This window comes from Hetaerina americana, unplaced genomic scaffold (assembly GCF_022747635.1).
Source record: "Hetaerina americana unplaced genomic scaffold, ioHetAmer1.1.p SCAF_9, whole genome shotgun sequence".
Lineage (NCBI taxonomy): Eukaryota > Metazoa > Arthropoda > Insecta > Odonata > Calopterygidae > Hetaerina > Hetaerina americana.
Window position 1 is genome coordinate 49,048,419 of NW_027287538.1, and position 16,482 is coordinate 49,064,900.

The following is a 16,482-nucleotide window of genomic DNA, read 5'->3' on the forward strand; positions in this document are numbered from 1 at the left end:
GCATCTAAGCAAAAAACTGCGCTTTTCAGTTATGCATCTGTATCCTAGTCCGCTCTCCACCTGCATCAGTATTATCCCCTTTCACCCCCCTTCTTCCCCCTTTCCCCCGTCACCTTCCCCCACCACCGGATTCCCTCCCCCCCCCCTATGTGCCCCTTCTTTTGTAACACCCCACTCCCCCTCAAACCCTCCCCTCCCCAATCCCCACACCGCCTCCCGCCACCACCCACCTTTTCATTTTCATCCCCCCCCCCGTCCATTCTCCCCTCCCTCCCCCGCACAACACACACTCACTCCCCTCTCTCGTCGTCCCATTCATCTCCTCTCTCTCTCTCCACTACCCCATCCCACCCCCCTCCCGCACTCCGTCCCCTCGCACACAAAACCCCCTTATTCCTTTCCTCCCTCCCGCCGCCCTATCATCGCCCTCCCCTCCCGGCCCCTCTCCCTCGTCCCTGACATCGCTCCCCCCTCCGCCGACATCCCTCCAGCGCTCGCCTCACTCCTCAGTCCCGCCTCGGCCGTCGAATGCGATGTCGGACGGTCCTCGCTCCGCGCCCGGCGATCCCTCATCCCTTATCCCCGCACCCCTCCTTCCGTGCCGCGCCTCAAAGAACACCCCGCCCCACGACGAAAGGAAGGCCCATTCTTCCTCTCGGGCCTGTCGTCGCCTGCGTGTTATCTCGTCAGGAAACCGACGCCTGATTGGCCGTGCCATTTGGCCACGACCGCGGGAGTGAGGATAGACTGTTCTTCTTTTCCCCATAAAACACTTCCCCTTCCCCACCCCTTCCACTCTCTCATCCCTTCCCACAACTCACTATACCCTCCCCGGCCCCACACATCCCTCCCGGAAAGCCAAGTTTCAATATTATCCCGTGTGTGTCCGTTCTCTTTCGTGGTGATTTTTTGAAATGTATATTTTCCCCGTGTGAGCCTACTATTGGATGTCTTCCGTGTTTTGACTCGTCTACGAAGAGGTGTCCCGAAATTTCCCCTTTCCGGTCACGTGTGCGAGTGTGTATGTTTCCGTGGGACTCTTTTGTCTTCTTCTCACCTCTCTCGAGTTGAAGGAAGTGAATGCTCCATTCCTTGTGGGATATGTGTGTGTTGTTGGGTTGCGTCCCATTTCCTTCCTCTACTCGCCCCACCCCCATCAAACGAATTGTGCATTCGTTGTTTGCGCGGCAATGACAACAAGGGAGTCGCAAAACTCCGGGACGATCCTCGGGAGGATGGCCACATAGTTATAGAAGGATCCTTCGCGCGGCTTCTGAAGTAAACAAAAAGGATTTATCAAGTTCACAGGTGCAAGCGGGCGAGGAAACAAGTCTGCGAGAGAGACCGAGTCGGAGAGAATACCTAGTCGGGCAGAGTACGGCGATTCGTCGAGGTGTGCAATCCAGTGCGGTTCTTGCGTAAAAATAAAACACGCACGTTTCCTGGAATTACGCGGGTGCGAAACGTGTGGCATTTCGAAGAAGGCTCACTGTTTGGGAGTAAATATACGTCGGCGTGCCTCTAGTAAATCCTGAACGCTTGACCGTGAACCATATAAAAATTTCACGAAGGCTGTGCGCGGCCAAACCTTTCTCCATCTGTGGGGATTCACGTGCGGCTCTGGATTAATTTGAGTAACGTGTGTCACCGATGTGTTTTCTTCTATGGTCTCGTTGTTTACGTGTGTGTTTTTTGTGTGAATTGCCAGTGATTCTTTCGAAGACGCCTCAAGACGTTCATCCTTCGTCGTGTTCGTGGAGGTGAGGATTTTAACCCACGCAGATCACGGAGGGGCAATGGGAGAATGACGCTTTGGTCATTTTTTTATTTCAACGCGGGTGTGTGCGTGTGTGTGTGTGTGTGCGTGTGAGACAGAGAGAGAGGGAGAGAGCCATTCGACGGCGCTCGTCTACTCGGTGAGTACATACTGAAGCCCACGTGCCCACTCTCGTGTCTGCCCGATCCCCCTGTCCCTCCCCCTAACTCCCCCTCCCACCACTCCCCTCCACTCCTCCCGTGGCCACTCGGTCCCTCGGTTACGCCCCCTCAAAAACCTTCTCGCCCATGAGCCAAACCCAGGTTAGACACCAAACCTGGGACCTCCCACCTTTCACCCCCTTCCCCGTAATTCCTCGAACTTTTGCCCTCCGCATTTTTCATTTTGGAATGTGGTACGAGCAAGCGTGCACACAAATATCTTGGTGCGGCATATACTTCGGGGGACTATGAGCCCATGAAAAAGGTCTCTCCCACCTCCGAGGAGGGGGTGATAACGAGTGGGTGCTCCGTTGGCAGCAGCAGTCAGTTTGCGGAGGGAGGTGAACCTCAAAGGCGGCAAAGGGAGGTACGGAAGGGAGTAGTGGAGAGGTCTCATAGGCACAGAAGTGGTTTCCATAGTCCCCATGTTTCCAACAAACCGAGAATAAAAAAAAATTAATAAAGAGATTCTTTTTGAGGTGGACCACGGGTATAAAGATTTTTTTCAAGTGTGTGTTTAAAGTCGCTCTCTCACTAAACTGACTTTCAGGCATGAAAAAGTAGCATAAGAGAAAATGGAAATTTTCTCAGCAAGCTCCGACCTAAACACATCCTTGAATTCGATGATGAGACAGGTTTATAATCCGTGGATGTAACGTGCGTCTAATTCCGTGACGGCGGGGTGCTGGTTACGGATGGGATAAAACTCATAGACTTGGAAGAGTGATTGAGTGAAAGAAAATTAAATAATTTGCGTTGAAAGATGGAGAAAGTTGAATGTTATGATTGAAGAAGCTCGTTTTGATTCCAGGGGTTTACGGATGAACTTATATTAATGGGACTTAATTACGATGCTTTCTGCTGCTGCGTTTTCCAGTTAGGATCATTGCTTGTTGTTAAATTTATATTTAGAAAGAAAAATTGTTATAATAACCGAGCTATTATTAAGATTGTCTCCTAATTCATTTGTCTAAATATGTGAATACAATAGCTTCTTTCTGTTTATCCTTTAGTGTTTATTTAATATTCACTTCAATTAACTATCAATACAACGTATTGACATATACCATACCATATACCATAGACCAATTGGTAACATCATTTGCCTTTTCTTCTCAAAGATTCAAAACTATTGAATTAATATTATTTTGTGTATTTTCCGTTTAGCACATATTTTTAGCTTTCTCGTAACGTCTCCATTTCGTGTTTGATACTTTTTTCGAGGAATTGTGGAGAATAGAGTCTTTTTACTTTAGAAATTCAAATATGTGGGTTCCCTCTTAATCTGTCAACGTAAAATGTCATTTTCATTATGGATGGAGCAGAAGTGTCCACTCAATTAAGAAATCCTGATAGTTGGAGAAGGATAAGGAAGACCACCGTTGCACTTATTTCTCTTCCAGTGTTGAGGAATTCCGGTGCAGCTAAAGATGTTATGGCATAAATCTCACAGACAAAAATCAATTGCAATACCGCTAATATTGCGCAAATAATTGTGAAAATTTCTGCACGAAAAACTGCAAAGGAAATATTTCTATTTTGGCTACATAGCTTTCTTCTTCAATTAATATCTTATAGGATTCGTAAGGATAATGATATATTCTAAAAACTATGCACTGCGAAGTTAATATTTAGTTGGAATTGTTTCTATATTTTTCATTCATATGCTCATGGATTCGTCTGATGCATAATCTTAGTGCGCTGATGATTTTATCTATTTATCTCCTATTCATAGAAGAAGTTTGGTGCGAGATGAGTGATTGACCTTCATTCCAACTGAATTTTGAGTGTTAAATACAAGCAAACTAGGTTCTCCTAGATATCCAAATGTAAATCCTAGATGAAGCAAAGGTTTCCCCATATTTTCCCAGAGGAACTTGTGCCCCGTAAATTTTGTATTTTATTTTCAAATCAGGCGAATTGAGTGGAAAAAGACGGTTTCAATATCTTGCCTAATGATTGACGAAATTGTTGCTCATTGTTCAGTAAAACGTCAGGCTGTCCTGGTTCTGTGTCCAAGGAAAAAATCCACTTCTCGTTTTCTCTTATCAATGCCTCTTAGGCAAAACCAAGGAAAAAAACGTATTCACTGAATTTTCAATTTGGAAGATGTACTCCGTGCCAATTAAATGAGAAATAAAATTGTTATTCTGTCTCGACGTGAATTAAGACCGCTTAACAAAGTTTCGTATTAAGCTCACGAAAATCTAGAATGTAATGTAAATACAATTGGAAAATGAGATCAAAGAATGACAAATTAGGAGTTCGCAAGTTTCACTGGAAATGTTCGTACGGTTATTTTCTTAATCTTATACAGAAAACTAATGATCAGTGTTTGTGGAAAAATTAAAAAAAAATATTTAATCGACCCTGAAGGCGATATTAACAGGCGTGGCGAGGTACGTTGATAACTGTTGGGCACAAATATGCTATATATACGTATTTTTATGACAACGTCGCTATGTGATTGAATAGTTAAGCTGTTTTCGGGTTAATTTAATGGTTATCAATAAATTTAAGGATTTCATTTGGATTAATTTGTTTAATGGTCCCACACTTTATTCCTGTTATTGTTTTAACATTAAGTTTTTCTACAATTAGAAATCGATCTGTATAGGATTACTTATATTTTCTGTGGACATTTTTCACCACAAGTAGGATACTAATTCGTTTTGCAGCTAATTGGTGCCACATTTACTGTTGATCTACATACTATACATCTACTAGCTGCTTGTAAAGTGTTAAAAAACGGGAGCCTCAATCATAAATCAATGAAGAGGGAGAATCCTAACTATCCATTGCACAATAGTTACATATAAAAATCATTTTCAAGAGGATGAGAGTAATTTGCTAATCCAGAAGGATCCAAACTTTCTGGAAGTTAACTATAATCTGTTTGCAAAAATTTGAATGGCCCATTTTGTGAATGCATAAAAGGTAGATCATATTTATTCATCTAGGTCCTGTGGTGTTCGGCAAGTTTTTCTACTCCGGTAATTAACCGAAAAGTAAATGGCACTGCTAGAGTACTTTTTTGACCTCTAAAACATAAAGAAAAGAGCGATATTTCCGGAAAAAAATTATCCAGCTCATATGAATGAAGATAATTCTGGGTTGACGAGTATCTATATAATACCGAAATGAGACGGAAAATGTTTGTTGGCTCGTACTCTGCATATACTCGACTCGTTGAATAACTTAATATGAATTTAAATTCACACACATATAACACCTAGTAGCAGTATTTAGGGGAGGCGACCGACAGCTGAGGCCATTTGCGCCATAGGGGATGGACAGGAAAGGATGAAGGGTGGAGAGAAACCCGGCGTCGGCATTAGCCTACTCTTTACGAAAGGCGCCAACGGGTCCGCAGCTTAACATCCCATCCGACGGACGGCGTACTCACTCAAAGTGTCCTCCACAAAGCACCTCAAGTAGGGATCGAGATACCTCTGAAAAATATTCAACACCGCCGGGATTTGAACCCGACACCTCTGAGGACCAGTACGATAGCCACCGCAACAATCCCGATCCCCATATTACACTTGTCAGATCTTTATCATTACTGCTGTTGGCCTATGAGTTTTCAAACTATAAATATTAACTCAATAGGGGTTCAATTTCCACGTGAAAATAATGAAGATATAATTTTTTGAGATTCTTTGAGAAATGCGATTCGTTGGTTAAAATATTCGCCATTGCTAATTTTCTTGACCCTATTAATCTGTCAAAGGGTGACCTTTAACTTATCTGAAAATTTTTCAACAACTATCTTTCACCTTTTTATCCCGCGCATAGGGCGTTGAAGTCGCTTCGATTTTGATGGGGTCACCTATCGGATTGACCTATCCTAAACCTATCGGTTTACCGTCAAACGGTTCTAGAATTGAGACCCTATTCAATGTGCCTATGTTTAAAATTGCGTTGGGATTAAAATGCTCCTGATTCTATACTCTTCTTGGGTTCTCCCCCTTGTTGGGCCAAAGTAGGCGAGAGTGTTGTCATATGAGTACCTCGACAAATCGAGTTTAAATAGAAGAGAGCGATTTATTTCCCCTCCCCATCCTTCCCTTGTGCCTCATTTGCTTCAAGGATTGCGTTATTAATATTTGAATAAGTTTGCCATTTATTATTCGAAGCGAGCTTCCAGTTTGCCGCTGCATTATACCAACACGATGGCAAGTTAACTGTTGAGTTCTACCACGTATACAAGTACGTACAACATTCGAGAGTCAGGAATGTTTTGATGGAATTGGAGTATAATTAATGAAATGAAGATGATCCCACCGAGGCCTAATTCCCAATAAGTAACTTTTCACTCAAAATGAAAACTCCAGTTGTGGTAATTCACAATGCAGTTGTAGATTAGGCATTGACATAACTCGTTTCAACGGTTTCTCCTAACCCCACGTGCTGCTCCTTTATAACTGGCTCTTATCTGTTGTAAGTTAAAAACACGGGGACTCATTTCTTCGAATGAAAACTGCCGTGCAATAGGTGGAAGAAGCGAAGTTTTCAAGAAACTGTGGGATACTCTGAAATTGTTGCATCAATTGTTTTGTTTTCCAGTTGATCCTCCATCAAAAATTTTCCAGTCGATCAACACATAAATCTTCAGAATACCGATCCACAGAGACGTTGAGGTTCGGTCCGCGCTATAAGTTGAGATGAAATTGATTCGGAAGGGATCAAATGCTTTGGTTGCTTGTCAGTAATATTACCGAATTTATTTTACTCGTTGGTATTTTAATATTTCATTCATTTGGTTGTAATTACGATGTTTTTTAAAACTTTTCAGACTTTTTCTTTTTTTTAAATACGCGGTATTTGCAATTATTTTCATTTCATGATGAGGTAGCAACTTTGGATTCGTCTAGTCATTATCCCCTGAAATGCGTTTCCCTAAACCGAAGTTCGTAAAACTCCAAATAACAATGCAAATAAAGACCTGAATATGGTTAGTGTATATTATTAGTAAAAAACACATTTGGATAATGAGTTAACTAAATATGTGTGTGCATATAATACATTTGTTTTCAACTCACAGTTCCACCTAGCAATTTGTTTTCTTCGTTCCAGTGATGGTATTAGAGCTGCTTCTCTTAAACTCTTTAATTAAAACGTGCATTGATTTGGTTGTAGATTAAAGTAAAAATACTAGATATTTTAACTGGCTCCAGAAAAATAAGATTGTGTGATTTAGAAACGCTATTCTATGTATTTTCATTGATTTTGTGGGCCCTAAACGTGATCTTTGCAAAAAGAGGATGAGTGCAGACACGAATATTTTGAAATTTTGTTATACAGAAGGATGGAGAATAAAGCTGGTTTATGTAGAGGATGCTAACAGTACAAAGGAGGATTACGAGGGGAACCCAAAAATAACAGGAATGTTGTTATAGATTTTTTAGTTCTCAATATATTTACATTAAATTTTATTCACCTTCAAAGTATTCCCCATTGACCACAATGCACTTCTCTGAACGATGCTTCCATTGTTCGAATAATTTCTGAAATTCATTTATCGGGATGTCCTTCAGGTCTTCTAGCAATTTTTGTTTTACCTCCTACACAGTGTCAAAACGCTTTCCTTTCATGTCCCTTTTGAGTCTGGGAACAAAAAGAAGTCACAGGGAGCTAAATCCGGTAATCGATGTCATGCCGTTCTTTGTCAAAAACTGCATCACGGAGAGGGCGGTATGAGCCAGCGCGTTGTCATGATAGAAGAACCAGTCCCTTGTGTGCCTAAAGATCTGCTCTAGAATCCTCTCAATTGTACTCCATGACACTCCAGACATCTCACAAAGTTGATCAATGGTTCTGCAACGGTCTTCACGAATGAGGGCATTGATATTGTCGACGTTTTCGTCAGTTCTTGATGTTGAAGGGCGGCCTGAACGGGGTTGGTCTTCAATTGACATTTCACCATTTATAAACGTATAAACCACTCGTAGACTCTGGTTTTGCTTAGGGCAGCTTCCCCATAAGCAGTCTTGAGCTTTACAATAGTTTCCGCGGCCGATTTCCCCAAGAGGAAACAACATTTCACTGCATCACGTTGCTCTTGATAATCCACCATCACGTTTTTCGCCTAAATGAAAAAAGTTGTTTCACTGAAACAGCTCTCACGGACGGACCGATCCAGTCGCAGCAACGGCGCTGCGCATATTGACGCAGGAGGCGTGAGCCTGACGTACGACCGGCCGAACAAAGGCTTCCCCCACTTTCATTCCCCACCGCAGCCCAATTCCCGTTACTTTTGGGTCCCCCTCGTACATTAACGAAGTAAAAGAAGAATTGTTATTATATACGATATGACTGAAACCATGACGGATAGAAAATATGCTGAGGAAATTGGGAGAAGCCGGAAAGGGGGTAGCGGAAATATTGAGAATTTCGGGAATACTCAAGGCAGTGGTTAAAAAGGAGATAGCAAGCATTCCAGATTTCAGACTAGAAGGAGGAAGATAGTATGGGGAGTTGATTAAGGGAATAGTGTGTCGCAAAATTCATCAATGCTATGCGGGGCTTTGTAATTGATTAGTTGATGACCACGACTGTGTGCGGTACTAAAGGTCAGACCTGTATTCAGGTGAACGGAAACCTACCTTTTATTGGTAGAATTCATTTTCATAAATAAAAGGACGTTGTGACAAAACGGGTGTAGAAGCACCTTTGGTTTAAAACCCTGTGCTTAAAGGATATATATTTCAATTTGCCTGGGATGTCAGAGAAAAGGAAAAAGTTGTCCCAAAATGGTATACGCGTGTACCTATTTCGCTAATTATGCCGGCCATGTTGCAGCACATGACAGTTTTTGCTTGCAATGGTTTTTTTGTTCATACATTTTGTGCAGATTGTTTTTTTTAATACGCATAAGGTCACTGCTGACTGGATTTTAAGTGTTTTCCGTCGTTTGCCGGAAACGTTTAAAGTTTCCGGTTGTACCCGTCTCGGAAAGTTGAATTTAGAGAGGCCGTGGTGAACTATACATAAGTGGACTCGACCTGTTTCACGTGCATCTTCCGTTTACGCTACTTCCACTGCGCCAACGAAATAGTGCCGAAAGACGTATACAACCACTATATTCTATACGACCACCATATCTTATACCACTCATTGCAATTTCTATTCACTAATTTCGGTGGAATGGGTAATAGAAGAAGTGTGGCGTATTGCCTGATTCGCCCCAGTATTTTCGTATATTCATCCCAAAGTTGATACTCGTTTTTTTTCTTAGTACCATAGAACTTTTTAGCTAGTTTATTTTCTTATTTATTCAATTTCTATACTAATAGTGATGTTTTCTAAATGAATGTCACATGCGTAATTTTTCAATGTCCCATACGATAGAAATGCTTTGTAGTTACCAGACTTACATGTACAAGTATTGTACATGACCACAACTCTTCTCACTTTGCTCGAAGTGTTGCACAGTGTAGTTGCAACCCCTGCTACTGGCCTCCAAAGCTATCTCGTAGTTTTAGGGGTAGGAAGCAGTAGATGGCTAATGTACACATGCTCCCCGAACACGAGAGTTAATGACAGCGAGACGACATGTGACTAGGCTATTACTTCGCTGCATTATAATGAAATATGCCCTTAGACGGCCATAATTATGTATTAGCATTATCCAAATAAGTGATTGGGAAATTCAAGTTTAATTTATTAAATCGTAATTTTTTTTCTTTAGAATTCAATTAGAGTTGCGAGTAATGAACCTTTTAAATTATTTTTAAGGTAAACGGTCGAAGGAAACTTTTGATGGATCCAGAGACTGATCCACTAGCTCTAATTTATAGGTATTAGTACCCCACCTATCGGGACACTATATAAATGCTCTTAACACGCTACATTACAATTAACCATTCTACCCGGTTACCTAAATGTCTTCGGAGTTTTATATTCTTTTCCTACCTACATCTCGCTTATCCGACGTTCTATACTCCATCACAGTCTTAAACATATCATTTTTACTCAAGATGTCCTGAATACATTTTTCCGCATTCTTTGAATTTATTCAAAAAATCTTATCTCCACACCTACCATGCTTCATTAAACTCCTTGTTTGCCACAAAAGTTTTATTTTATGCTCATCCCCTTGCCTCAGCGATAGTGTTTCCCATCCGTGTAAGTTTCGCTTCATGTTAATGTTTTCATCAGTCTTCTTAACTATTTTAGTTAAGGTCCTTTCAAATTCATGAGTATAAAATGTACCATGTTAGTTTCTTAATTTATTTTAAATAAGTCTTATCTGCGAATGACTGTCAGGGAATATTTTGATAGTTTAGAATGGAAAGCGAGTCGAAGTTCCACAATGATAGATTTAAAATGTTAACTTTCCCGGCACCGAAACTATCGGATTGATTGAGATTGGTTTACTGTTAGCCAGTAATTAGTTCTCTCAAGTGTCGATATTTTGAGCTGTAGATGCATTCTCATGGAAAGACTTGGAAATATTGTTTAATTAACCTCAACAGGAGACTTAAGCAGACTCGTACTGGAGTATCCTTCACTCTTTTAATGACAATATTACAAAAAGGGTAATACATATATATATATATATATATATATATATATATGTATGTATACATATCTATATATGTATTACCCTTTTTGTAATATTGTCATATTGTTATATATATTGTTATACATATATCCACGTGGCATTTCATTCCTTCTTCAGCTATGTGGGAACAAAATTCAATTCAAAGGCGGAATTAAAGAAGAGCCGTGTTCACATTTCTCATAAATCATTCGCCTTGGACCGAAATCAAACGCAAGTCCCTCAATTTTCAGCCGAGTGCTTCGACCATTTGAACTACCGAACATTTAATTGTATATATTACTTAATTTAATCAAATGGCTATTATAATTGAAATACACCCGGAGGGATCCGGGTTCGAATCCCAATTAAGGCGAATCATTTTCCATTGTGAAATTTCTGCATTTCGTTGCACTGAGGGTTTGACTCCGTGAAAGTTACGGTCGTGGCATCTCCTGCTGTTCTTTGAATCACCCATGTCCTTTTTCTACTCGTATATCTACCAATTAACGCTCGCATCATCGCAAGAACGTATTGCAGATGGTATAAAGACACCAGTTATGAGAAGAAGGGGAAAATATTTCTTAAGGATGAGGTATTTTGTAAATATTTTAGGTGTAACAGGTTACGGTGGTCGTGGTATTTATGTTGGAGAGTGGCAGAATCCTTAATTATATATTTTCGACAATCTATCTCTGCGCTGCTATTATATCACCTGTCTTGGCTTGAATCATTTGCCTTATATTGTCAGTATATCTTTTCTATCAATCCTTCGATTTTAGATCTAGACTCACGTGCGTTGAATCTCAGAATACGAGAACTTCCATCCCAGATCATATAGTCAATATGACTAAGATTCGTGCCCTTTCTCATCAGTTTTCTACAAAACGGATACATTTTATCCATACGTGGTTCAAATTTTAAATCCTTCCTTTATTAGATCGGTCCCAGATTTAACTCGCCATATTTGATGTGAGGTCTTGCTGATTTGGGGTTTGCTTCATTCATTTGGTCATCGCTTCATTATCTCCCAGAAATGTGTTACAACATCCTGTATTCTTATAGGCGGCAACTATTTTCTCTATTTTACTTTTCGTCTTTCATTAGTGTGTCAGTCAAATGGTTCGTTTAAACACCAGAGAACTCAAATCAACAGAGATGAAATTTTTCACCAATAATAAAGGCTTTGCAAGAATAGATAAGAAGTTAAATCAGACGGGATGTACTGCATGTGGAACAGTTAGAATGAAAAGACCTACGACGGCAGCAGGGAAAGCAATGGAAGACACCCTTACGGAATGGAAGACGCGTGCCATGCAAATATTTATTAATTGCAAACTGTTGACATGACGAAGAAGCGTCTCATGGCAAACTACCTGCAAAGCTAGAGGTATATGATAAATACAGGTATAGATAATAATATACGAGTATAAGGTTATATTAAAAACGTTTTGAATGGTCGCGAATAAGGGTAGTCATAGATGGTGTTGGCCTCACTGCAGACGAAGTAGTAGTAGGGAGGCGACCGACAGCTAAGGTCATTTGCGCTATTCGAGATTTTAGAAAGGATGAAGGGTGGAGAGAAATCCGGTGTCGGCCTGTTAACGAAAGGCGCCAAGGGGTCCGTAGCTTAACGTCCCATCCGACGAACGGCGCACTCACTCAAAATGTCCTTCACAAAGCACCTCATGTAGGGATCGGACCACTGAAAAATATCTGCCGCCTCCAGGATTCGAAACTGGGCCCTCTGGGTGGGAGGCAAGTACGTTAGCCAACGCACCATCCCGATCCACCTGCAGACGAAGTCCCATCAGGTGTTCACTAAGGATGTATCATCGGACCTCTTTTATTCCTTCTTTATGTTAGCGACATTAAATCTGTGTTTGTTGGTAAGATACGCTTATTTGCAGGTTAGACTTTCGTGTACTGAGATACACGTAGTCCTGAGGATAAAGTGCGAATGACCTTAAAATACAGCTTTGCTGCGTCACATTTCAATTAAAATCATTATTAAATAGGTGTGTATTGGTTAAGTTTTGGAAAGGAATTAAATATCTCCTGAACGTCTACTGTTTCGAAAATACCGAAATTGAAAGTGTAGTCTCAATTAAACACTTCGGAATCACTTTTACGACCACTCCAGGGTGAAACATAGATGTCGAAATATGTGGTAAAGCTAGCAAGGAATTGGATTTATTGGAAAAGTTCTGGTTAAATGTTTCGAGGGGTTTAACCCTCTTGCGTTGTTATGTTTCAATATTTAGGTCACATTTATAAAAAGCTACCAGTGTTTGAGATACTCATTCAGTCGGTTTGATTGTCGATTTACGTAGACCGTTAGCAGCATAGAGAAGCCAGATTTGTGAAAGGTTGATATGATAAACTTAGTACCGTATCTAGTTTATTTGAGGGTCTAGATTGAGAATCACTCGCGGAGATAAGGTTAACCTAGAGAATAAATTATCTTTCACCCGACGAATTCGGATCTTAAGCGTTGATGCTGAAAAATATAAGTCCTATAATACTATGATGGGAGATAATAGCAAAAAGATTAGAGAGATCAAGGTAGGACCGACATATAGTATTTAAGTAAAGTTTTCGACGTAAACGATAAGGTATCAAAATAACTGCAAACGATCGCACAAAAGGAAGAATATTTTATTTACTACATTCTAAGAAGCTTATTTTACTTTCACTATTTCATCAGACCATAATTGTTTTTCTTGCTACTAGCAGTTCATTCGGAAGCGTAAATAATCATTTCAAATGTTGTGATGGTAGTGTATATATGCCTGCAGTCATAATTTTTTTAATCATGTGAAATATTCACCATTTTAATGGGAAATTAACCATTATGCAAAAATAAAATTTTGTAATGAACAAATAGTAACGCTTTTACACCAGATATTATTTAAACCACGACCGACTTCGATGCATCACATCATCTTCAGGTGTTGAACTGCAGTCTTGTGCCGACTTGCTTGTACCTTACCTTATTTTTACCTATTTTAACCGGGGAGGAAAGCGGAAGGAAAGTGCTACTATTTGTTTATTATTATGTCCGACATTCGATACATGAACCCTGAAACTACGCAATTTGTTAATTTTTTGATATTTATTATCTTGTGTAAAATCGTCTTACACACGCTTACGTTGCTTGCAGTTTATCATGTAGGAGTAGAAACCAAAAAGACGCAGAAGTGTGGATTGGTTGATGAAACTTGGGAGAAGCGGAACATGCCTATAGACTTACGTGCATCGAAAAAGTACACTATGAAGAAGATTGCGGTCCTCTATTCTTCCCTCAATTGTACCCTTCCACGCATATCATCGCATCTATTCGATAACCGTGCTATGTCGTCTTCCAAAATTTGTTTGATCTCTCCACGTGCTTACTGGAAAACTACATCCCCGCCCCCAACACAGGTGCTGTTTGTCGTTCGGAACTTCGCATTCTGAGCGCTACGGGATAAAACGTTCAGGGCGATTTGGGCTTCGTTGCCTCTTCATGTCCCGAGGGCGGCGCGGCCATTCCGGCATGAAGGCGGACGAAATGTGCGAACTCGAGCGAGAGGCGTCATTATTCGCTCGCTGGTGAGCAGCAGGCATCGGGGACGACTCCTACCGGTGCGCGGCAAGATTCGTCTGTTCTTGACGCCCAAGTGTCGCTCGCTCGGTCTCCCCCCCCCCTACCAAAATTAACGCCCTAAATTATCTACGTCCTGCTCTTTGCTTGATCATTCTCCACAGAATTCTCTACTCATTCAATCTCTTTCGGGATATGTTCTCGTGGAGTCCTTTGTTGGGAATACTTGATTGAACCCATGTGAAATTTCTTCTTTGTTTGTCAAACTACAGTTACAGTTGGGCAAGCGAGGCAGATGGAGGAGAAAAAAGCAGACATCTGGGACAGCATGAAGGGAAATAAAATTAGCTAAGCATATGGGGATGAAAAATGAGTCAATAATATGCGAATGGTATTTATATGTAACAATGAATATAGTGTGTTCAAAACTTCCTGAAGCCCACGGTAAATTTCCCTGTTAGTCCAGGTCGCAGGTTTTTCACACCCCCCTTCTCTTCGTGGGTGTTTTTCCTGCGTGGGTTTTTACTAGGTGAGCAATGCCACGCTCTCCCTAGCTTTTCCCACAAACCTCATTCTTTGCTTAGAATTTCCTTATTTTATTGTTCTCTATCTTCACTGTTGTTTAATTTGAGTATGTGTAGGTGTATTCTTAATTTATATATATATATATATATATATATATATATATATATATATATATATATATATATATATATGTATGTATGTAAGGGTGTATATGTGCGTAATTATGTATGTTTGTGTGTGTATGTATGAGTGTGTGGATATGTATGTGTGTGTGGATATGTATGTAATTGTGTAGGTTTGTGTATGAATATATGTATGTATGTGTGTGTATGTGTATGTATGTGTGTGTATGTGTGTGTGTGTGTGTATATATATATATATATATATATATACTTTTTTCTTTTCGATGTGCAAATCTGTGCTAAATGAATTTATGTCTATCTGTATGTATTTATGTGTACATATGAATGTATCTATAAGTTTGATGCCTAATATAATATGTATACCACGATGGGTTAAATGGAAGAAGGGACCATTTGGTCTCAATTTTGCCCAAATAAAGACCTCTATCTATCTATCTAAGTCCACGATATCCCATCCCATTTACCTGTGCCCATATATAAATCTTAATTTGTTGGGAAGGCAACTGTTACTTAAAATAATGATAACCCACCTCCGCAGCATTTTTACTAGATCAACTAGTGAAATGAAATTATTGACTTTGTAATTCCACGAACTTTCAATTCCACACAAAGTGTGTGGAACTACAAAGTCCATAATTTTATTTCATTTCAATATGTTATGCAAATTCCGTTACGCCAGAGACAACAAATTAGATTAAACAGCTCCATAGGCAAGGGTATAGTTCACTAATCTCTATACGTCGTGTGGAATTCACGCATAAAACAGGGCGTTTATAAAGGTGGTCAATTCCTTTACCTGTGCCATTCAAGGTTTCCGAGGCAGATCTGGCACCTGGAAAATCACACAGGTCTGTCGAAGGTGTACGTACTATCCAGCAGTCGAACCCGGGTCCTCTGGTCAGAAACCGAATTCTCTGCCTAATAGACTACCACGCCCGATTGATTACAAGCTAGATGCAAGCCTCCTGAATATTTAGAGTTGAAGATTGCATAAAGGGAAATAAATTCACTTTTATAGCAAGCACTTTGGAACGAAATTGGACTAGCCTATTTAAATTCTCTAGAGATTTGACATTCGTAGTCTTAATTTTCCAACATGATGGCTGAATCAAAATCGAGCCCGCCCTACTAATCTTTTCTCTCATATGTAGTTTTATTTCTCTGTATGCATTCTAATACCAATTTACAAAGCTGTCTTTCTAGGTAGTGGAGTGGATTTTAGTTCAAACACGTAATTGAATTGATTCTTCGCACGTGAAAGAGCATTTTCATTTTTTTGGAAAATTGTTTTTGTTTGATGTTGCCGTTGGTGTTGCTAATAGTTCCGTTAGAAGAGGAGGGGATTTATATATCCTGTCATATGGAGTCTTAGAAAGTAAGGGGTAAAAAAAAACCGAAAGTGAACCGACGAGACTTCGTCACATTTATTATTGGAAGGCTTTATGTCAGTCGATCGTCAGAATGAATGAAACACGAATGGCTAATAAGGTATCCAGGTGCGTAAACACGTCGCGAGGCACAACAATATGCTAGCATTGCATGGTGCATAGAGTGAGAGAGAAAGAGATAGAAAGAGAGGCAGGGGGTAGAGGGATGCAATGCAATGGGTTTACGGTTGGGGTGGCGCTTGCCTCTGAGGGAAGGGAGGTGCACGAAGAAGAGGTGGGGGAGAAAGAACGCAAACTTTTCCGCCTCGAGAGATAGTT